The following is a 23,374-nucleotide window of genomic DNA, read 5'->3' on the forward strand; positions in this document are numbered from 1 at the left end:
TTCTCAGGGCCTTTTTATGAAGCCAAGTCATGGCTTTGGTCTGGAGGGTGGTGGGTGGGAAGAAACAGTGCATTTATCAACCTTGACTTTCAGGTGCAGGTGCTCTCTCTGGTCATCTGACCAGCGTCCTTCTCACTTAACCCACCCCTTCAATTTTGGCTCTCCAAAAAACTCATATGTAACTAGGAAAACTGCAGGTTAACATCTTTCTCAGAAATTACTAAATCATGGGCTGGGGATGTGGCTCAAGCGATAGCGCGCTCGCCTGGCATGCGTGCGGCCCGGGTTCGATCCTCAGCACCACATACAAACAAAGATGTTGTGTCCGCCAATAACTAAAAAAGAAATAAATGTTAAAAAATTCTCTCTCTCTCCTCTCTCTTAAAAAAAAATAAATAAATACATTAAAAAAGAAATTACTAAATCACCTAAAATGAAAAGATTCACTTTCCTCTCATCTATTCATTGAAATAATTGTGAAAATAAATAACCTGGAAATAATCATGAAAACAACAGTTACAGAAATACAAAGAGCAATGCAAATGTCTGGAAAATTGCAGGAATTTCCGAATCAATACAGGTATGCCATGAGACAGCATGTAAAATGCAAACTCTGGAAGAATAGTAGCCTAATGGCCATCTGTGATGGACTTCATGAATTGTGTCCCCTCAAATTCATATGTTGACACCTGTACCCCAGTACTTCAGAATGGGACTCTATTTGAAGATAAAGACTTTAAAGAGATAATTAAGGTAAATTAGGTCTGGGGTATTTATAGAGGGAGGAGATTAGGACACAGATACACATAGAGGAAGGACCATGCAAGGACACAGGGAAGGGAGGGCCATCAGCAAGGCAAGCAGAGAGGCCCTGCCAACATCTTGATCTTGGAATCCCAGCCTCCATAATTGTGAGAAAATACATTTCTGTTGTTTAAAACACCCAATCTGTGATACCTGGTTATGGTAGCCCCAGCAAACTAACAGACCACTGGAGTGCTACTCAAGATTATGCAATCCCATTAATTTGTTTCACTGATTTGCAGCATGGTTCTCTACATTTTCACTCACCAACATTATTTTGACTTTCGACTTCCTTATCAGAATGTGAAAGGATAGGCTGAGACAGCAGATATTGGAAACTCAAATGTCTTAAGGATCAGGCCTGTGGATGTATGAATCAGTGGTGTATGATCAAGGGCTGAGGCGGTTACTGTGTGTTCTCCTCTTAGAGGCATTCATAGTCAAACACTGTAAAACCCTGTTCCAACCAACCAACGGAACATGTCCTTCCCTGGATTGTCTGGCAGTTGCAATCTTGCTCCAGGACACCACAAATTGGGCTTCATCCTTTATTCCCTTGATTTATTACAAGAGGTCCACAAATCCATGTCCCAAGAAACCTTGTCTGCTGGCTCCATGATCCCACTTGTATTTTCACTTCCTAGTAAATTGCACACTCATCTGGTAAATTCCAAACTCATTTGAGAATTATTTATCATATGGCGTGTCTTCATCATGACGATGTATGAGGTTTATACATATTAAAAAAAAAACATTCACTTTTTACATAATAAAAGTAGGACAGCAATATGTTTATTGTATGTTTATTTATATGTATGTATTTCCCTCCTGTGGATCCTCCACTTGGAATTCCAGTTCTAGTTCTACTCCTCGTGTGACCCCCTTGAACATGCACCCGTGCTTGGTCCCTTTTCTGGGTCCCTCAAAGCAGCTCTATTACCTCCAGCTAAAAGGACCGACAGGAAGGAGGGGACCCCGTCACAGAGTATTTGAAGTGGTTACTCACCAGGCCTGTATATACATATTAAAATTCTCTGAGTTGTTATAGCAGCTGTTGCAACTGAAAATTCAGCAAACAGGATCATTTTCTGTGTAGTTTATGGGCTCGGGAATAGTCCAGAAGCATTGGAATTTGAGTTACCGTTAACCCGCTGCCCAGCCAATCTCCACATGTCACAGGCTGGTAATTTGATCTACAGCTCCCTTGAAGTGAGTTTGCACTGAACACAGAAAGCCCTTCTTTTTTTTTCCCCCTTCTCCTTTTGCCAAACATTAAATGGACTTTTATGTGTGTCTTTTTTCCCCTTACAAAACCACGATTTGATTCAACAAAAATATTACACACCTTCTTGAGGGTTTCGGATCCCTTTCTTGGATTCACGGCCATACATCTTAGGCAGCAAGCTCTCTGGACCCCTGGGCAGCTGCCTGCCCTCAGTTTTCTGGAGAGCCTCAGATAGGGAGAGACGAGCCTTGGATTTGCTGGGCCTAAGAAAACACAGGCGGGCCAGTGAGAAAAATATCTTCCAATGACCTTTCCTTTCCAACCTCAGGAAATCTGCTTCTTCTCAGTGCTCTTATCATTGCTGCAAAGCTTTGATTTTTTCCAATTTCCGGTGGTGGTTTACAAAGCAGAGGAAGCAGCCCTTGAAAGAGCCTCCTGTATGTAGAGAGCATGAGAGCCCCACCTACTCTCTCTGTGACACCTCCCAGTGGTCAGGGCCAGGGAGGTGTGTCTACTGATGGAGACAGTTGGAGGCACTGTGGCAGAGGGAGCTGGAGCCACCCTGTGTAGCCCATCTGCTGATGTTTAGCTTGTGGGGGTGGGGTGGGGTGCTGCTGAGCTCCCTACTGGGCAGCAGGTAGCTTGCTTTTCAGCTGCTCTGCGTATCTGCAGACCTCCTGGCTTCCAAGCTTATGGCTCACAAGCCTGAGCAGCACCACTCAGTCGCTTCCTCTCTATTAATGAGACCCAGCCCCGAGGTGGGGGTACCTGAGATAACAGTAGCCACAGTGATGGGCTATTTTGGTTCCTGAAATCTGAAATTTGGTTTTCGCTGTAAGCAGTTTGTCCAACAGTTTAGTAATCTTGATACTGGTTGTACCAAGACTTCTGTCTCTCCTACAGGCCTGTGGTGCTATGAAGGGAAGATTAAATATCTGTCTTCAGAGTCACTGAAGTTCTTGTAACATTTTACATTAAAATCCAATGGTTTTTCCCCAGAAATACCTTAGATCAACTAAGTCTCGGGGTGCTGAAAGTCATAGTGGTTTAGATTATGTGTTTCAACTGATAAAATTTGTCACAAGTATATAGTTTTGGGGTCTTGCTGTTCATATGGGAGACCATTTGCACAAAATCTTAACCACTGCAACTTACTTCTTCTAACTTTTCAGAACACAGATTGGTTATGAAGGAGGCAACTAACAAACAAAAATAATGAAATATTTGATTATAGCATTGATTTCATGGTTATTTCTATAGCAATGTGTGAGGGACATTAATTGGGTACTGATTCTTGGGAGAGAAAGACTTTGGCCTTGGATCCAGAACTGCAGGATGACCAAGAGCCATGCTTATGCCTTGATGCCAGTACCTGAGAAGCAGGTCGCCCAAAGCTGCCTATAGGCAAGTCTTGAAGGGTGGCTCAGTGACCTTGAGCTTGAGCATGTGAGGATAGAATGGAATTTGGGGATGAAATATTTCAAATGTTAAAAAGACTTTAAACTGGGCATCTCTGGTCTCCCTGTGGAAGATGGCCAAAGACTATTAAAACATTTCCCTTTTTTGATAAATCAATCATTCCATAAATGTTTTTAGAATGCCTTCCATGGTCAAAATATGGATCCAAAACTGCTTACAAGAGCAATTTCATCTGCAGAAAGAGATCACACTGAGTGGTAAGGTCAGAACAAGGTGCAGGGCCACCAACATAGCCCTGTTTATTTATTTATTGGTATTAGGGATTGAACCCAGGGGTATCTAACCACTGAGTCATTTCACTAGCTCATTATATATGTGTGTGTGTGTGTGTGTGTGTGTTTATATAATTTTGAGACAGGGTCTCACTAAGTTGCTTATGTGCCCTCATTAAGTTGCTTGATGCTGGCATTGAACTTGTGATCCCCCTATCTCAGCCTCCCAAGTCATTATAGCCCTAATTTAAAAACATGCCCCTTTGTAGTTCACTGGGAGATTAAGTGTCCTCTAGATTAGGCATTCAGTGACAATAATAATTTTTGCTACAATTTAAGGGATATCTATAGCTTTAAAACAGGAAATGGAAAATAATAGGTAAGAAACTATAAATTAAACTGAGCATTTAGCTTTCTTTTACATTTTATACATGGTGGTACATAGGGCTTATTTTAGGAAATGACAAGGTTTATTTAGATGGCCAGCAACTTTTGAAGTCTCTCTCTCTCTCTCTCTCTCTCTCTCTCTCTCTCTCTCTCTAATTAAAATGGAAATGGGAGCAATGGTGGTTACACTGAGGGCTTAATTTTTCTTTCTAAATTGTGAATTGGGGAGCTTTAATATATACTTAAAAAGGTTTTTGAGAAATTTTAATATTTACATGCAATTTTATAGCAAGGTGAATCTTTGCTGTGAATTTGAATCTGGATATTAATATTGGGTGCATTTTATTTAGTGATTATGGCAAGTCAGGCCCTTTGGTAAATTACCTATTTATTTAACATTGTGATATAGGTACTATTATTCCCATCATATGGATGAGGAAATGGAGGATCAGAGAAGTTATACAGTTTGCCTATGATGTTGCTACTAATAAGTGTGAAACAAAGCCTGTCTTCAGAGCCAGAGGTCTCACCTATTCTGCCATCTTCTTTCTTTTTTTTTTTTTGTAACTATTTTATTTTATTTTTTTTTTAATTGTTGGTTGTTCAAAACATTACATAGTTCTTGATATATCATCTTTCACACTTTGCTTCAAGTGGGTTATGAACTCCCATTTTTAGCCCATATACAGATTGCAGAATCACATCAATTACACATCCATTGATTTACATATTGCCATACTAGTGACTGTCGTTTTCTGCTACCTTTCCTATCCTCTACTATCCCCCCTCCCCTCCCCTCCCCTCCCCTCTTCTCTCTCTACCCCCTCTACTGACCTTCATTTCTCCCCCTTGTATTATTTTTCCCTTTCCCCTCATTTCCTCTTGTATGTTCTTTTGTATAACCCTGAGGGTCTCCTTCCAATTCCATGCAATTTCCCTTTTCTCTCCCTTTCCCTCCCACGTCTCATCTCTGTTTAATGTTAATCTTCTTCTCATGCTCTTCGTCCCTACTCTGTTCTTAGTTACTCTCCTTATATCAAAGAAGACATTTGGCATTTGTTTTTTAGGGATTGGCTAGATTCACTTAGCATAATCTGCTCTAGTGCCATCCATTTCCCTGCAAATTCTATGATTTTGTCATTTTTTAATGCAGAGTAATACTCCTTTGTGTATAAATGCCACATTTTTTTAATCCATTCGTCTATTGAAGGGCATCTGGGTTGGTTCCACAGTCTTGCTATTGTGAATTGAGCTGCTATGAACATCGAAGTAGCAGTGTCCCTGTAGCATGCTCTTTTTAGGTCTTTAGGGAATAGACCAAGAAGGGGAATAGCTGGGTCAAATGGTGGCTCCATTCCCAGCTTTCCAAGAAATCTCCATACTGCTTTCCAAATTGGCTGCACCAATTTGCAGTCCCACCAGCAATGTACAAGTGTACCCTTTTCCCCACATCCTCGCCAGCACTTGTTGTTGTTTTACTTCATAATGGCTGCCAATCTTACTGGAGTGAGATGGTATCTTAGGGTGGTTTTGATTTGCATTTCTCTGACTGCTAGAGATGGTGAGCATTTTTTCATGTACTTGTTGATTGATTGTATGTCCTCCTCTGAGAAGTGTCTGTTCAGGTCCTTGGCCCATTTGTTGATTGGGTTATTTGTTATCTTATTGTCTAATTTTTGGAGTTCTTTGTATACTCTGGATATTAGGGCTCTATCTGAAGTGTGAGGAGTAAAGATTTGTTCCCAGGATGTAGGCTCTCTATTTACCTCTCTTATTGTTTCTTTAGCTGAGAAAAAACTTTTTAGTTTGAGTAAGTCCCATTTGTTGATTCTAGTTATTAACTTTTGTGCTATGGGTGTCCTATTGAGGAATTTGGAGCCCGACCCCACAGTATGTAGATCGTAGCCAACTTTTTCTTCTATCAGACGGCGCGTCTCTGATTTGATATCAAGCTCCTTGATCCATTTTGAATTAACTTTTGTGCATGGCGAGAGAAAGGGATTCAGTTTCATTTTGTTGCATATGGATTTCCAGTTTTCCCAGCACCATTTGTTGAAGATGCTATCCTTCCTCCATTGCATGCTTTTAGCCCCTTTATCAAATATAAGATAGTTGTAGTTTTGTGGATTGGTTTCTGTGTCCTCTATTCTGTACCATTGGTCCACCCGCCTGTTTTGGTACCAGTACCATGCTGTTTTTGTTACTATTGCTCTGTAGTATAGTTTGAAGTCTGGTATCGCTATACCGCCTGATTCACACTTCCTGCTTAGCATTGTTTTTGCTATTCTAGGTCTTTTATTTTTCCATATGAATTTCATGATTGCTTTCTCTATATCTACAAGAAATGCCTTTGGGATTTTGATTGGCATTGCATTAAACCTATAGAGAACTTTTGGTAATATCGCCATTTTGATGATGTTAGTTCTGCCTATCCATGAACAGGGTATATTTTTCCATCTTCTAAGATCTTCTTCTATTTCTCTCTTTAGGGTTCTGTAGTTTTCATTGTATAAGTCTTTCACCTCTTTTGTTAGGTTGATTCCCAAGTATTTTATTTTTTTTGAAGATATTGTGAATGAAGTGGTTGTCCTCATTTCCATTTCAGAGGATTTGTCGCTGATATACAGGAATGCCTTTGATTTATGCGTGTTGATTTTATATCCTGCCACTTTGCTGAATTCATTTATTAGCTCTAATAGTTTCTTTGTAGAGCCTTTTGGGTCTGCTAGGTATAGAATCATATCATCTGCAAATAGTGATAATTTAAGTTCTTATTTTCCTATTTTTATGCCTTTAATTTCTTTCGTCTGTCTAATTGCTGTGGCCAGTGTTTCGAGAACTATGTTGAACAGAAGTGGAGAGAGAGGGCATCCCTGTCTTGTTCCAGATTTTAGAGGGAATGCCTTCAATTTTTCTCCATTCAGAATGATGCTAGCCTGAGGCTTAGCATAGATTGCTTTTACAATATTGAGGTATGTTCCTGTTATCCCTAGTTTTTCTAGAGTTTTGAACATAAAGGGATGCTGTACTTTGTCGAATGCTTTTTCCGCATCTATCGAGATGATCATATGGTTCTTATTTTTAAGTCTATTGATGTGGTGAATAACATTTATTGATTTCCGTATATTGAACCAGCCTTGCATCCCAGGGATGAATCCTACTTGATCATGGTGCACAATTTTTTTGATATGTTTTTGTATCCGATTCGCCAGAATTTTATTGAGGATTTTTGCATCTAGGTGCATTAGAGATATTGGTCTGTAGTTTTCTTTCTTTGAAGTGTCTTTGTCTGGTTTAGGTATCAGGGTGATGTTGGCCTCGTAGAATGAATTTGGAAGTTCTCCCTCTTTTTCTATTTCCTGAAGTAGCTTGAAAAGTATTGGTATTAGTTCCTCTTTAAAGGTTTTGTAAAATTCTGCTGTATACCCATCCGGTCCTGGGCTTTTCTTAGTTGGTAGTCTTTTGATGGTTTCTTCTATTTCCTCGATTGATATTGGTCTGTTTAGGTTGTCTATATCCTCCTGACTCAATCTGGGCAGATCATATGACTTCAGAAATTTATCGATGCCTTCACTATCTTCTAATTTATTGGAGTATAGATTTCAAAATAATTTTTGATTATCTTCTGTATTTCTGAAGTGTCTGTTGTGATATTGCCTTTTTCATCTCGTATGCTAGTAATTTGAGTTCTCTCTCTTCTTCTCTTCGCTAGCATGGCTAAGGGTCTGTCGATTTTGTTTATTTTTTCAAAGAACCAACTTTTAGTTTTGTCAATTTTTTCAATTGTTTCTTTTGTTTCAATTTCATTAATTTCAGCTCTGATTTTAATTATTTCTTGCCTTCTACTTCTTTTGCTGTTGTTTTGCTCTTCTTTTTCTAGGATTTTGAGATGAAGCATGAGATCATTTATTTGTTGGTTTTTTCTTTTTTTAAGGAATGAACTCCAAGCAATGAATTTTCCTCTTAGAACTGCTTTCAATGTGTCCCACAGATTCCGATATGTTGTGTCTGTGTTTTCATTAATCTCTAAGAATTTTTTAATTTCCTCCTTGATGTCTTCTATAACCCATTGATCATTCAGTAACCTATTGTTCATTCTCCAAGTGATGTATGCTTTTTCCTTCCTTCTTTTATCGTTGATTTTCAGTTTCATTCCATTATGATCAGATAGGATGCATGGTATTATCTCTACTCCTTTATATTGTCTAAGAGTTGCCCTGTGACATAATATATGATCTATTTTTGAGAAGGATCCATGTGCTGCTGAGAAAAAAGTGTAACTGCTTGATGTTGGGTGGTATATTCTATATATGTCAATTAAGTCTAGGTTATTAATTGTGTTATTGAGTTCTATAGTTTCCTTATTCAACTTTTGTTTGGAAGATCTGTCCAGTGGCGAGAGAGGTGTGTTGAAGTCTCCCATGATTATTGTATGGTGGTCTATTAGACTCTTGAACTTGAGAAGAGTTTGTTTGATGAACATAGCTGCACCATTGTTTGGGGCATATATATTTATAATTGTTATGTCTTGTTGGTGTATGGTTCCCTTAAGCAGTATGTAGTGTCCCTCTTTATCCCTTTTGATTAACTTTGGCTTGAAATCTATTTTATTTGATATGAGTATGGACACTCCTGCTTGTTTCCGAAGTCCATATGAGTGATATGATTTTTCCCAACCTTTCACCTTCAGCCTATGTATGTCTTTTCCTATCAAATGCGTCTCCTGTAGGCAGCATATTGTTGGGTCTTGTTTTGAGATCCATTCTACTAGCCTGTGTCTCTTAATTGGTGAGTTTAAGCCATTAACATTTAGGGTTATTATTGAGATATGGGTTGTTGTTCCAGCCATATTTGTTTATTTATGTTACTAAACATGGTTTGTTTTCCTCTTTGATTATTCCCCCCCCCTTTACTGTCCTACCTCCCACTGTTGGTTTTCATTGTTATTTTCCATTTCCTCTTCCTGTAATGTTTTGCCGAGGATGTTTTGAAGAGATGGTTTTCTAGCTGCATATTCTTTTAACTTTTGTTTGTCGTGGAAGGTTTTAATTTCATCTTCCATCCTGAAGCTTAATTTCGCTGGATACACAATTCTTGGTTGGAACCCATTATCTTTCAGTGTTTGAAATATGTTATTCCAGGATCTTCTAGCTTTCAGAGTCTGTGTTGAAAGATCAGCTGTTATCCTGATTGCCTTGCCCCTAAATGTAATCTGCTTCCTTTCTCTTGTAGCTTTTAAAATTCTCTCCTTATTCTGTATGTTGGGCATCTTCATTATAATGTGTCTAGGTGTGGATCTCTTATGATTTTGCACATTCGGCGTCCTGTAGGCTTCTAGAATTTGGGATTCTGTCTCATTCTTCAAGTCTGGGAAGTTTTCTCGTATTATTTCATTGAATAAATTGCTCATTCCTTTGGTATGGAGTTCTATACCTTCCTGTATCCCAATGACTCTTAAGTTTGGTCTCTTAATGTTATCCCATATTTCTTGGATGTTCTGCTCATGGTTTCTTAACAGTCTTGCTGAGCTGTCTATGTTCTTTTCAAGTTGAAATACTTTGTCTTCATTGTCTGATGTTCTATCTTCTAAGTGTTCTACTCTGCTGGTAGTACTCTCAATTGAGTTTTTAAGTTGGTTTATTGCTTCCTGCATTTCTAGGATTTCTGTTTGTTTGTTTTTTATAACCTCTATCTCCCTGTATAGTTGATCCTTTGCTTCCTGGATTTGTTTGTGTAATTCCTTGTCGAAGTGATCTTTCATTGTCTGATTTTGCTGTCTAATTTCTTCCTTGATACTCCAGATCATCTGAAGCATATATATCCTGAATTCTTTATCTGACATTCCATCTGCTGCAGCTGTTACCTCTTCTAAAGTTGAGCTGACCTGCATTGCTTGTAGTCCTTTATTTCCTTGTCTTTTCATACTGCTTGCGTTTCTTTCTTCTTGGTGAAACTGTTGTGTTTTTGAAAATTTTTCCCCCCCTATATATTTATATTGCTCTTGCATAGTTGAAAAGTCTCCCTTGCAGGTGCGGGCGGGGACTCTGCTCTGCCCCTCCTCCAATTGGAGTGAGGTGTCTACCACGCCCGCGGACCCCTGGGCCTGATCCGCCGTTCTGTCGCAGGTCTGCCTACCTTGCAGGTGGGGGCGAAGGCTCTGCCCTGCCCCTCCTACCACGCCCGGGGACCGCTAGGCCTGATCTGCAGGTTGGTCGCCTGTCTGCCCACCTTGCGGGCACGGGTGTCAGTTCCGCTCCGCCCCCACTCCAGTTGGGGTCACTTGACCACCACACAGGCGGGCCGCTGGGCCTGATCTGGGCGCGGGTGAAGGCTCTGCTCTGCCCCTACTCCAGTTGGGGTGAAGTGTGTACCACGCTGGCAGGCCGCTGGGCCTGATCCACCGGTCTGTTGCAGGTCTGCTTACCTTGCTGGCGCGGGCGGTGGCTCTGCCCTGCCCCTCCTACCACGCCTGCAGACCGCTGGGCCTGATCTGCAGGTTGGTCGCAGGTCTGCCTACCTTGCGGGCGCGGGCGGCGGCCCCGCTCCTCCCCTCTGGCTCGACGACAAAGCGAGAGAGACTCGGGTATCTGTGACTCACCCTCCCTACCAGGGGACCAAGTGTTTCCGTCGCCGCTGGCACTGATGAAGTTTTCTCCTCGGCCGCTCTCCGATGACATCAGATCTCTGTCATGCTGGCATCCCCTGTTCTATGGCTGAATCCCATTTTCTTCTCTTCCAATAGGCGGAGCTGTGCCCTCTGAGCCGAGCTTCTGCCCTCTATGTGCTGACAGAAATCCCTGTACGGTGGCTCCTGGGAGTCTCTCAATCCTGTTAGTCCAGAGCCCTTTCACTTATCCGGCCCCTCCCCCTGTTCCTCCTCCCAGCCAGCCAGCCAGGTCCTGTTCACCAGAGGCGGTTCCCCAAGGATCTGATTACACTTGCAGCCCCACCGCGTGTCCTATATCCCGAACGATGAACACCCTCTCTGTCATTCAATTAAGCCCCAGAGCTGTGGTGGGGTGATCTGGGAACCAACAGTTTAATTTTTCCGGACCCCTTTGGTGGGCACGCCCCCAGAAACTGGTGGCTAAGATCTTGGGTGTCGCCGCTGGTGTTAAGGGGAGGTGGGGATCTGGAATCCCCTCTGCTTCCCTACAGACACGCCCCCGGTGGTTTCCTGGCTGCTTGTATCTGGAGGGGGTGGGAGTCACACACCTGCTAATGTGGATTCCGCTGGGAAGGAATTCTGTTGGCGGAACTCTGGTGATGTCACCACTCTGCTATGGCGGGCCCCAGGCTCCTTGCCGGCGTGTCCGAAGGGAGGGGTGGGACTGGTCTGTCTCTGGTTGGTTTCAGCTCCCGGTTTGCTATTTCATGAAGGCTTGGCGAGAGACCTCTTCCTAGAGTCCCTGCACCGCTCCTGCTGCGCTGCGCCTCGGAGGCTATCCGCCCTGACGCGGGGGCCGCGTGCAGACAGCCGGCAGTCGCCGAGTCGCGCGGGCAGCGGCTGGCGGGTCTGGACCTCTGCGCTGCGTGGCGGAGATTCACTCGTCTAGCGCAGACTGTCACCTCCAAAAATCCTTCCAATTCCCGGCCGGTCTCTCTTTAGTGGAATTTTGCTAGGAGTTTCTCAGCAGGTCTAATCTAAGCGTATCCATGCGTCTCTCTGATCCCGTTGTTGAGGAGGTACTGAAAGCGCTGCCTCCCCTCTCGCTGCCATGTTGGATCCTCTTGCCATCTTCTTTCTGAATCAGGAGACTAGAAAAGCTTCATACAAAGTGAATCTTGGGAGCTCCTGGAGAGTCATGTGGTGATATTAAAGGAATATTTAAGTGAGCTATACACACTATAACTTGTAGTTTCTTTGAAATAGCTTCTTTTAAGTAAATGTAAGAGGGGTCCCAGAACAATAAACTCAGATCTCTGAACTGGTTTAGTTTGTCAGGTTCAATTTCCCTAGCATTTGGATTTTTACAGAGAGTAAAGTTGGGAAGGGCTCTCACTCCCTCCTTGGGCTTCAAGGACTTTAAAAATGTCCTGGCTGCACCAGAAGCTGGAGAGCTCTGCATTTTTGCATTTATCATTTTGCATTTAGGGCAGGTCAGGGAATAGTGGGAAGGTCATGGTATTTATAACCTAAAGAAGATCATGGGATCCCAGTGACCCCTTTCCATCTTAGACCCTCAGTTTTGACATGTCTATAATGTAAAGAATATCAATACATACTCAATCAGAGTGCTGTTAGCATTAAATTAGACAACACATGGGAAAGAAATTTGCAAGTTATTATTTTTGGAGGTATTTGAGTTCTCCTCCCGTGCTTGACTGTGGCTGGTGCTTTACCATCCGCTGTTTCTAAAGACCTGTTAAAGTTATTTTTCTGAGTGCTCAATTCATCAGGATCCTGGCAGGAAACAGATGGTGCACTCATGCTGGAAAGAGTTTAATAAAGGGACTGTTTACAAAGGTGTGTGCAGGATTTAGGAAAAGCGACTAGGGATGTTGCAGTACCCCAGTAGGGAGCCATTTCCAACTCTAAGCCAGAAGGGGGAAGAGGAAGAGTGTTTGCCAGAACCTAGAGAGTTTTTGCAGAGGCACTGTGACCTTTGATGGAGAGATTTGTTCAACCCACAAAAACCTACCAGGGAAAGATCTTGGGGGAGGAGGAAGGATCCTGATCTCAATTTCTTGCCTCCTTTTCATCTCCTGCAGGTATCCCTACTGGTTGAACCCTAAGGGAAGCCTGAGGCACAAGGAGCTCTTGATGTGGTGCATACAGATCAGCTGCCAGGCCAAGGTGGAGAAAGTGGAGAGCAGACCTGGGGGCAAACAGAAGGTACTGAGCATGGCCACATAGCTCTCCTCTTCGTTAACCATGACCTTCTTTACTTTGGTCAGATTTGGTCCAGAGTCAACCTCATGCAAAATTCAGTTGTCTTCGGTGGCTCAGCTTCCCTTCTGTATCTTCTCCACTTTCAGAACATTAACCCTCTTCTTCTAAGCTCTCTTGTGTTCTCTTGCTCCTCTAAATCTTGTTGTGAAAAACATTAATACAAGAAATTAATTCACGCACCTAAATGTTTTATGCCTAATTGTTATTTCAAAACACACATACCTATTTTTGTTCCTGGGATCGCTAAGTTGCTACCAGTCTGGCCACAGATGAAGAATGCAAAGAGCAGCTACCTGAAGGTCTCAGGAAGCGAATCAAGGCAAGCAAGTTATGGAAGGTAGTTGGCACATGGATGAAAGGACAAGCCACTAAAGGTTGCTAAAAGAAATTAAAGATCTAAAAAAAAAAATGGAGAGACTTGCTGAATTCTTGGACTGGAAGAATTTACATGGTTAAGACATCAATTCTTCCTAAATCAATGTATAGTTTTAAGGCATTCCCAACCAAAATCCCAGTAGGTTTTTGTTTTTAGATATTGAGAAGCTGATGTTAAACTTTATATAGAAGTGAACGAACCATTTAACATAGTCAAAACAACTTAAAAAGAACAAAGTTGGAGGAATCATACCTAATTTTAAGACTTATCATAAAAATAGCAGCAATCAAGATAGTGTGGTAATGGTGTCAAGATAGATAAGTATATACATATAATGGAAAAATAAATCCACACCTGTACCATCAGTTGATATTTGATAAAACTTTGAAAGCAAGTCAGTGGAAAAAAGATGGTCTTTTTAGCAATTAGTGCTGAAACAGCTGGACATCAAGATGCAAAAACAAAACAAAACAAAACTCTTTGAGTAAAATCTGGCAACATATACAAATCCAAAATGGACCATACATCTGCAGGTAAAATTAAAAAATATAAAATTTCTAGAAGGAAACCTAAGAGAAAATGATGACAAAAGTTAAAAATTAGGCAAAAGTTTCATAAAATTCATACAAAAAGCATAATTCATGCAAGAAAAAATATAAATTAAATTTCACCCCAAATTAGTAGCTTTTACTTTTTTACAAAACAGTGTTAACAGAATGAAGTTTGGCTATATTTTGGAAAGAAATATTTTAAAATCACCTATCTAATAAGATTGTGTAAGAAATGAGGAACTACTGTAACTCAGTAATAAGAAAGCAACCAAATTAAAAAATGATCCAAAAAATTGAAACAGACACTTTCAAAAAAGAAATATAGATGGCAAGTAAGTACATTAAAATTTTCAATATAATAATTCTTTAGGGATGATTTTTAAACCACAGTGAGATACCATTGCACATCTGTTAGGATAAAGAATGACCAAGGCAAGTCAAAGATGTGGAGAAACCAGAACATTTACGCTGCTAATGGATGTGAAAAGGGCTCCAATCACTTCAGAAAACAGTGCGGCCATTTCTTAAAGAGCTAAAGTTATAGTCACCACATAACCCAGACATTTTACTCTTAGGCTTTTTTGAAGAGGAATCAAAATATATGTGTATTCAAAGATTTGAATACGATTATCCAGAGAAGCTTTATTGTAATAGTAAAAACAAACACACAAACAAACAAAAACCAAAAAAACTAGAAACAACCCAAATGTCCATCAGTAGATGAATGGTTAAGCAAATTGTGGTCTATCCATACAATGGAAAAACTTGGCAATGAAAAGGAATGAATTATTGATACACGCAACGCGTAAGTTAAATTCAATATTCATGATCCTGGTTGTGGTGACAGTTTCATAGATATGTGTGCATGTCTGTGTATGAGAGAGAACTTATCAGATTGGCAAATTTAAGAAACTCCAGGTTATTATAAGCCAATTATATATCAATATGGCACTAAATAGCAATAACAAAAGGAAATGTTTATTGAGAGTTGAGTGATCACAGTGTAGAGAGATTGAGCTCTGAAGCCAGAACATTTTGGGTACCAAGTTTTCTTGTCTTACATTTGCTATTTGTATGACTTTGCACTGAATAACCCCTCAAGATTTCTTTTTCTTTAGAAAAAAAATTTTAACTGGTGCATTGTGATTATATGTAATAGTGGCATTCATTATGAAATGTCCATACATGCACAAGAAAACAGTTCTTACTGAGTGTTGTTTATTTATTAACATAAAGCCCTGAAGGTACCCCTGGCACATAGGAAGTATTAACAAATGTTAAAAAGTTTTTACATGCTGGACACTGTTGAGAGTTTTATAAGAATTATCTCATTACAGCCCTGTGAAATGAGAAATAGGAGGCAAGTTGCAGAACCCAGATTTGAATGAAGTCAGTCAACTCTAGAACCCACATTTTTAATCCTATGAATACATGCTAATGGGTGGGGCACTGATTCAAGTGCTAATAAGAATGCTGTCTAGACAGTGCCCATGTTTTCTGCGTAGTTTCTTCTCGAAGATGTAGGAAGCCACTGACGAGCAACATGCCCAGGCAGCTGTCTGAGTTCCTCTTGTAATTATTTCTGGCAGTCTCAGAGCTCACCCAACCTATTGCTTCTTCCTGGGCACTTAGTCAAACTATTTCCTAGCCCACTGGTAGCTAGTGAGGTCATGTGACCAGTTCTTGCCAGTAGGGGATGTGAATAAAAGCAGAATGTTATTTCTGGGCCAAAGCAGGTAAGAGCAGGTAGGCTTTCTCCATTCTCTACTCCCTAGACTCGCCCGCTGGTTTCTGTTTAAGATGGAGGAGTCACAACATAGGAGGAGCCTGGTTCCTGAAGGACCTGGAGCAGAGCCCCTATCGCTGACCTACATCAAAACACATTTGATGTGTTGAAGTCACTGAAATTTAGAGCTTGAGATTATTGGAGCAATTTGCATACCATGACTAACACTTCACTCTTGTGGAATATTACTTTTGCTGACTGTGGTGAACTATGCCATTAATATAGATCAAACACATTTGTGTCTTTCTGTGACATATTTGTGTCTTTCCATAGTCAGAATTTATTGAATAACAATAAATTCACAAGTGATACTATTTTTAACAGTTGCAATTCACTGAACACGTTTTGGGCCACCTGGTAGTCATAAGCTGGACCATCACAAGTTCTTTTATTTTAATCTTAACTACGAATATCTGTAGATAACACTCAAGTCAAACATCACACTTTATACAACTAAATATATATATATATATATATATATATATATATATATATATATATACACATATATGTGTATATATACACATATAATATATACACACATACATATATAACATACATATACATATTCAGCTATGTATATGTGTGTATATGTTTGTGTGTGTGTGTGTGTGTGTGTGTGTGTGACACACACACACTAAGAAAGTATTAAGGTGCCAGAGGGTTCAGGAGGCTGAACAGAATGTAAAGGCAGAGAGCAGACAGGAATGTAGAGACACTGTAGGTGGTCAGATAAGATTAAGAACCAGTCTAGGAATTTATTCATGGCTCAGAGCTGTCAAAGCATGGAAATTATTCTAGGCCGAGGTCCAGATGTATTATAGTTTCAAAGTATCAGCTTGGAGTGAGCTTTGTGGGGTTGTCAGGGGCGGGAGCCCAGGGACAGAAATGAATGTTTGTCGCTGTAGTGATTTTCCCGGGCAATGCTCATGACGAATGACCAGGTGATGGGTCAGGGAATTACTGTGTCCAGTCTTGGGATGCTCCTCCTGGAGCACCGTGTTTGCCATCTATATTTCTTCTTTGGTAGGTCTCAGGTGAGGGGGTTGTTTCATTTGGTGGTCTGTTTTTTTCTTATATGGGGTGGATACGCCCATGCATCCATGGGCTTTATGAGTAAGTTGGTAAGTTCACAGGTGGTCATTTTGATTAGCATGCTTTATTTTTCATTTTTTGCCTATGGCTATGCTGGGCAGATGGTGGCTATTCACTGGTACAAACAAGATATAGAGTCATTCTACCTTGGCATTTATACTCAAAATGGAGTAACTCATAGCAAACTACTCCTTCATAGAGTAACTTAGGAAGAAGCACCGTCTGAAAACTGTTCTATACATCATGGAGCAACTCAGAGCAGGGCAGAGCCTGCTGTCTACACTAACGCATCTCTGAAAATTTCTGGAATATAGATCAAATATGTAGATCAAGGTGGCTCACAGAGTTATTGAAATAAAAGTTTAGTTAATAGAAATAATATTTAATTAATAAGAGATAATATGGATGACACATGAATAAGCATTCTGATATTTAAATCACCCCCAAATTCCAATATTTAACTGTCCTTTATAATTCACAGTGGCTGAGTGGTGGCATGTGTTCTTGTTTCAAACTCCCTATTGGCCTTTGCTGCATGTGTTTCCTGTTTCCTGGAGCCTCTGCTATAGGCATCAGTTCCAGGCTTTCCAAGACCCACAAGTAACTGAATCATCTCTGGCCCTCTGAGCCATATAATTGTCTCCCTGGTTGTTTCGAAACCTACCACTCATGTCTTAAAGTGAATTCGATGGGACAGGTTGCTGCCATCTGTTTTTCAACTGCTACTTTTTTTCTTCCTTACTCCTTGGAAGGCTTGCTTTCTAATCATTTTACCAACTTCCGCATCTGGGTTGTGTCTTCTTTCATACTGTGCCCTGTCTCTACTATGACACTTCATGGCCTGCAGACAGCCCTGTGGTTCCTGCTCCACAGCTGGGTTGTGACTCCATCGATCTCCTGGCACAGAGGCTTTTCTCTTGGTTTCCTGGGGGTTCAAATGGAAGAGAGAAAAGGAACACTCACCACCCTGGCTTGCGGACCATCTATGACAGCCTGAACACAGCATTATTTTTATGGTTAGTTTCTCCCTTTCCTAGTTCTGCACTGAAAAAGAAAGAAAGGAAAAAGAAAAAAAGAAGAAGATGAAGATAAAGAAGAAGAAGAAGATGAGGAAGAAGGAGAGAAGAAGGAAAGAGAGAAGAAGAAATAAAAGAAAAAAGAAAAGAAAGGAAAGAAGGAAGGAAGGAAGAAAAAAGCCTAGAGACAGGAGATTTGGGGAAAAAATAGCTACTAGACAGTGGGGATCATGTGTTATTATCAGAAGGGCTTGGTTCTGGGCATTTGGTTCTGAGCACCTGCTGGTTTTGGCAAAAGGTAAGCTCTCATCAAGGCATCCCAGAGGCCATCTCTGAAGGAATAGAGGAGATCTAATCCTCTAATTCCATCTCCTTGAATGTAGTCATCAGATGGATGCCCCTCTGAGAGCCTCTTACTACTGTTTTGTGACATTAGATGCATTGAAAACAACAGTAAATGCCTACAAACTTTTATAACCATTTGACAGAGCAATTGAACAGAATTTAACAGATTGAGGTTAGTAATAAAAAACATCTACATTTATATTTTGTATGCCTTTAAGAATTCTTTTGTGCATACTTTATTTTATTTTTCATAATAAACTTTATTTTTGGGACAGTTTTTAGATTTACAGAAACATGGAGGAGTGGAGTCGAAATAGCTTGGGAGAGCCTTAGACTGAAGGAACGTGGAGGAGGTAGTACAGAGATTTCCCACATGCCTGACACTACACTTCTCCTATAATCAATATATTTCATAGGATGGTACATTTGTTACAATTAGTGAACCAATATCGATACAGTATTAGTAACTAAGTTCATCCTTTATTCACATATCCTTAGTTTTTAACTTAATGTCCTTTTTCTCTAGCAGAATCCTGTTTAGTTGTCTTGTCCCTTTAGTTGTCTTGTCCCTTGGCTCCTCTTGGTTGTGACAATTTCTCAGACTTTTCTTGGTTTTGGCCACTTTGATAGATTCGAGAATTTTTGGTCAGGTGTTTTGTAGGGTATTTTTCAATTGAAATCTATCATTCCCATGATTAAACTGGGCTTCTGGGTTTGGGGGAGGAAGACCAGAAATGTCATTTTTTTATCTCATCATATCAAAGCCACATGCTATTGACGTGACTTATCACTGTTGACATTGCCCTTGGTCATCTGGCTGAGGCAGTGTTCGTCAGTGTGCTCTGCTGTAAATTTATCTTCCCCTTCCAGACTATAATCTTTGAAGGAAGTTACTATGTGCAGCCCCCACTTAGGGAGTGGGAGTTGTAATTTATTTTATTGTACTTTATAAAAACACTGGTTCATAATATATTGAAGATTGAAAGAAGAAAAAAGGTCCCGTAACATTGATCATTTGAAAAGCACTGCTCTAAAAAAAAAAAAAAAAAAACCTGTAGAAGCGGCCCTGGGACCATGCCCAAGGCATCTTGGCTTCAATCCCAGCTCTGCTCATCCCCCAGAGCTTAACTTGAGCATCCATCTCACCGTGGAGCCAATTTTCCTGTCTCTCCACCACCACAGACTACCCCATGGCTTTCCTGGATCTTGAGGAATGCATCCAGTCTTGGTGGACATTTCTGGAATATCAGTCTCTGTGTGTTAGCTTGGAATGTTAGCTTGTCTCAGTTCCTGTTATAGGACAGGTTCAACGGCAAACAGATTCTCAGATGGAGATTTGCAACCAGGAGATTTTTGCAAGGAGTACTGAGAAGGGGATTGAGTAGAAGGAAAAGCTGTACTGTGGTGTGGTCCAAACAAAGGTCTCAACCCATGCTGCCCGGAATTCTGGACCTGAGATGGCCATTCAGAGTTGCTCTGAATTTAGGCAGAGATCAGGCTTTGAACTCCCCACGTCGACTGGGTAGATATTGGCTGTGATTGGCTGTGATACTGTCTGTCTTTGGAAAGGAGGGGAATCTTGTGAAAGGTGGCTCTCTTGGTCCACAGACATAACCTAGAAAAGGACTCAGCTGAGCCATTGGCAGTCAGCACTGCTGGCCGCTGAGGCAATGAGCACATGAGCTCTGGTGGGGGTCGGGATGGCATGCCACCTCATTTGCCCTCATCTATTACTGTTTGTAACTCTTTTGCTCGTGTGTTGTGCCTAGCATCTAGGAATCAGGAGGCTGTCTTCTGTCTTCTCCCTTGCATTGTTGGCTTTCTCTAGTGCCTGAATGCGCTGATTGTGCCTGGGTGTGGATGAGGTCATCAGGGAAAGGGATGCTGGGAAGAGAGGCTATATGAGAAGGTTAGTGTGGGCGTGAGACACAATGCAGAGGATTTGTATTTGTGTCATCTGCCTGCTGCTATGATTCATCTGGGTCTGGGCACCCTCATAATCAACAGGCTCCAGTGAATTAAGTGTTGCTTTCTAAAAAAAAAAATGAGAGCTGGAACTTCTACAGGAGAGAAGGCATGTGCTCAGAGGGGAAGGGTACAAAGGAACACAGCTTCAAGGAAGACAGAATGAAGCTGTGGGGCGATTGTTTTATATATATATATATATATATTTTTTTTTTCTTCCAATGGTAAAGGGTGGAAGTGTCAGCATTATTAGAATTTGTCTCTCCTATCACTTGTCTTTCGTGAGATCTCAAGTTTTCTTTGTCCCACCCAGTTTGATTGGGAATGGGAATGTGGAATTTTAATTAAAGTGAGAAATGTGGGATTTGAGTGCAGAGCAAATTTTGAAAAAAGTATTTTCTTACACAAAAAAACTTGCTTCCTGTACTTGGCACTTCATTTCCCTAATGCTGCCTGATGTTCATCTTTTTGTGTTCATTGCAACTTGAATTCAGACGTATGTCTTTCCTTTCAGCTTCACCTCGTGTAAGAGGACACTTGGCATGAATGAACTCATTCTGGTTAATAGGAAAATCTTATATTTAGGGGAACTCAAAAGAAATGCAGCCTTTCCACCTCCATGAGCCTCTTCTATCTGCTACCCTGAGACCTGGTCCCCCCCCCCCCCCCCCCCCCGTTTGGATTATGTGTAGCTGTAGGGCAGGAAGGGGTTAAGGGATTTAGAACGTGTTGAAACACATTCTCTCTTTTCTATCTGATGGCGATAACAGAAGTTGGAATGTGAACCACCACTTTTGCATAATAACTACAACCATATAATAATTGCTAATGTTACTGAGCTCTTTCTAAGTGCTGCTACTGTGCTATGCACTTTATAGGCATTATCTCATTTTAGTTCACAATGACTCAATGACGTGGATATTATATTACAAACCCCTCAAGACAAATGATGAAGCTAAGACTTGAGGAGGTTAGATAAGTTGCCTAAGGGTGGAGATGGGATTCAAATCTAGGTGCCAACACCTTTGTACCATTCTCTATCTGCTTTAGTATCTGTGGGGTTGATTGGGAAGGGGGAGTGGTTTGAAGAGGAAAACAGGAAATATCCTCAAAGTAGTTTCCAAGAAGGAAAAGCCTTCTGAGGTACATCCTATTGTTGACTTCTTGTAGCTCAGGCCATTTTCTTCTAGTTCTCAAATGAGAGAACAATGGGACTCTTGAAATAAGAAACTTCAGCCTGAATTTGGAAAAAAACTCTGGCTTTGATTTTGGGAGTCTGTGGTGGTGGAGGCCGTAGAGTGAATACAATTTTTTTTTTTTTTTTGAGAAGAAAAAGTACCAAAAAAGGATAAGGGAAACCAACAGTAGGAATGTCCAAGAGGAAAAGCCATGCTAGAGGGTTTTCCTGGCTCTCCATTGTTCTGGAGCCTGCTAGAATCTTCCTGCTTTATTTATGTGACTGTTAGTAGAAGATTCTGTGCTTTGAGAGATATGAGGTCATAGTCAATGCAATACAATTTTAGCACCTTGAACCCCCCATGTCATGGACAAAGAGATTGAGAAATGACTTGTCCAAAGTCACTTCCTGTGGTCCCGGGAAAGGGTGGTATGTGGTCCTTCAGGATGGAAGGATACAGAGATGTTAGTGAGGTGGCATTTCATCCTCTGAGAAAGGAGAGATGAAGGGGAGGGTGTGAGGAAAAGCAGATCCATTAGGAAGAGGAGAGGAGGCAAGGAAAGGAAGACCAGGCCAGGGCCTGGGTTTTCTTAAGGAAGTAGAATGTTGGTTGCTTTTTTTCCTTCTCAAAGTATTGCATTGACAGCCCTCCTCAGGGGTTACTAAATCAGGGGCACATCCTCCCAGGAGTAACCCAGCTGCAGACCCTGCCACAATCTGGTAGCTCAACACAGAGAGGTATGTCTGAGCCTCTGATGCACACCAGTGACAGGGGTCCCAGCAGCACCAGAGCAGCCCTCAGCTCTCATGTGACCCTCTTGACTGGCTTCTCATCCCTTGATGGTGTTCTCCATACTTTGTTGGAACACCAGCTGGGTCGTTTTACATTTTGTGTATTCCCTTGGATACAGCCCATTTCTAACCAAGTTTGGGATCAAATATTTTCTGGAGGCTTCCTGCCTATGGAGCATCCAGGGACACATGGCCTGAGGACACTCTGCTAGGATGTTTTTACTGGGGGGTTTGGGCTGAGGCTAACTCTCCTGAGTGCCAATGTGATTGAGAGTTGGCAAATTCAGGGTAAAGGCTGTCTGATATCAGACTCCTGTGAGACATTCTCTACCCATGTTTCTGGGGGAGTTGGCCATGCTAGAGGGTTTTTCTGGCTCTCCACTGCCCTGGGACCTGCTAGAATCTTCCTGCTTCATTTATGTGACTGTTCGTAGAAGATTCTGTGCTTTGAGAGATATGAGGTCATAGTCAGTGCAATACAATTTTAGCACCTTGAACCCCCCATGTCATGAACAAAGAGATTGAGAAATGACTTGTCCAAAGTCACTTGGTTGGGATTTGAACCTGGGTCTTCTGGTTTCTGGTCCATTGTCTTTTTCTGTACAACATTTTTTACCATGCAATGAATGATAACTTATCACAGAAATGGAAGGGGAAAGAATAGCGGCCACTTTCCTTTCCCTTAATTCTCAACAGGTTTGTATCTCTTGCACCCAATTATTCAGGATATAATCGACTTTGTCTCTCCATGGAAAGATACACATAGCTCACCCTAATGGCTAAAACCAACCTAATCTTTGAATCTTTCCTACTTATAATCTGTTTCCTGTTTAAAATTACTAAACAACCTCTTCTTTCTACAGCTAGAAATATACCCATATGACCATAATCCTGGAGAAATTTGACTTAAATTTGAACCAAATTTTAAAATGTTGATATGTTTTCCTGGGAGCAGGTTTTGACAGAGGTGGAAGAGATTATCCTAGTATCTCAGTGACAGGTGTTTTGCATACTAGATTCTAAGTTTACAACAACACTGGGCATTGTTCCATTTTACTGCACAGGAAACTGGGTCACAAAGAAGCTAAGTAATTAAGCCAGGTCCCTTAGGGTTGATTATGTTAATTAAGTGTCTGTGCTGGAATTCACATCTTGGTTTATCTGGCACCAGTGCCTGCACTCTTTGTACTGCCCAGTGGTTCTAACCTGACACAAAATTTTCCTGAAAATGTTGTTAAAAAGTAGATTCTATTCAGTCCAGGAGTTCTGAT

At 41.1% G+C, this 23,374-nt stretch overlaps 1 long non-coding RNA gene across 1 annotated transcript in view; it reads left to right on the forward strand.

The window, feature by feature from the left end:
* The window catches only part of LOC114087492 (uncharacterized), a 79,169-nt gene that overhangs the window by 12,870 nt on the left and 42,925 nt on the right, over positions 1–23,374 (forward strand). The window contains exon 2 of the long non-coding RNA XR_003581834.2: positions 12,820–12,943. This is a non-coding gene — a long non-coding RNA (uncharacterized lncRNA). The remainder of the gene's footprint in view (positions 1–12,819; positions 12,944–23,374) is intronic.

This window comes from Marmota flaviventris, chromosome 4 (assembly GCF_047511675.1).
Source record: "Marmota flaviventris isolate mMarFla1 chromosome 4, mMarFla1.hap1, whole genome shotgun sequence".
Lineage (NCBI taxonomy): Eukaryota > Metazoa > Chordata > Mammalia > Rodentia > Sciuridae > Marmota > Marmota flaviventris.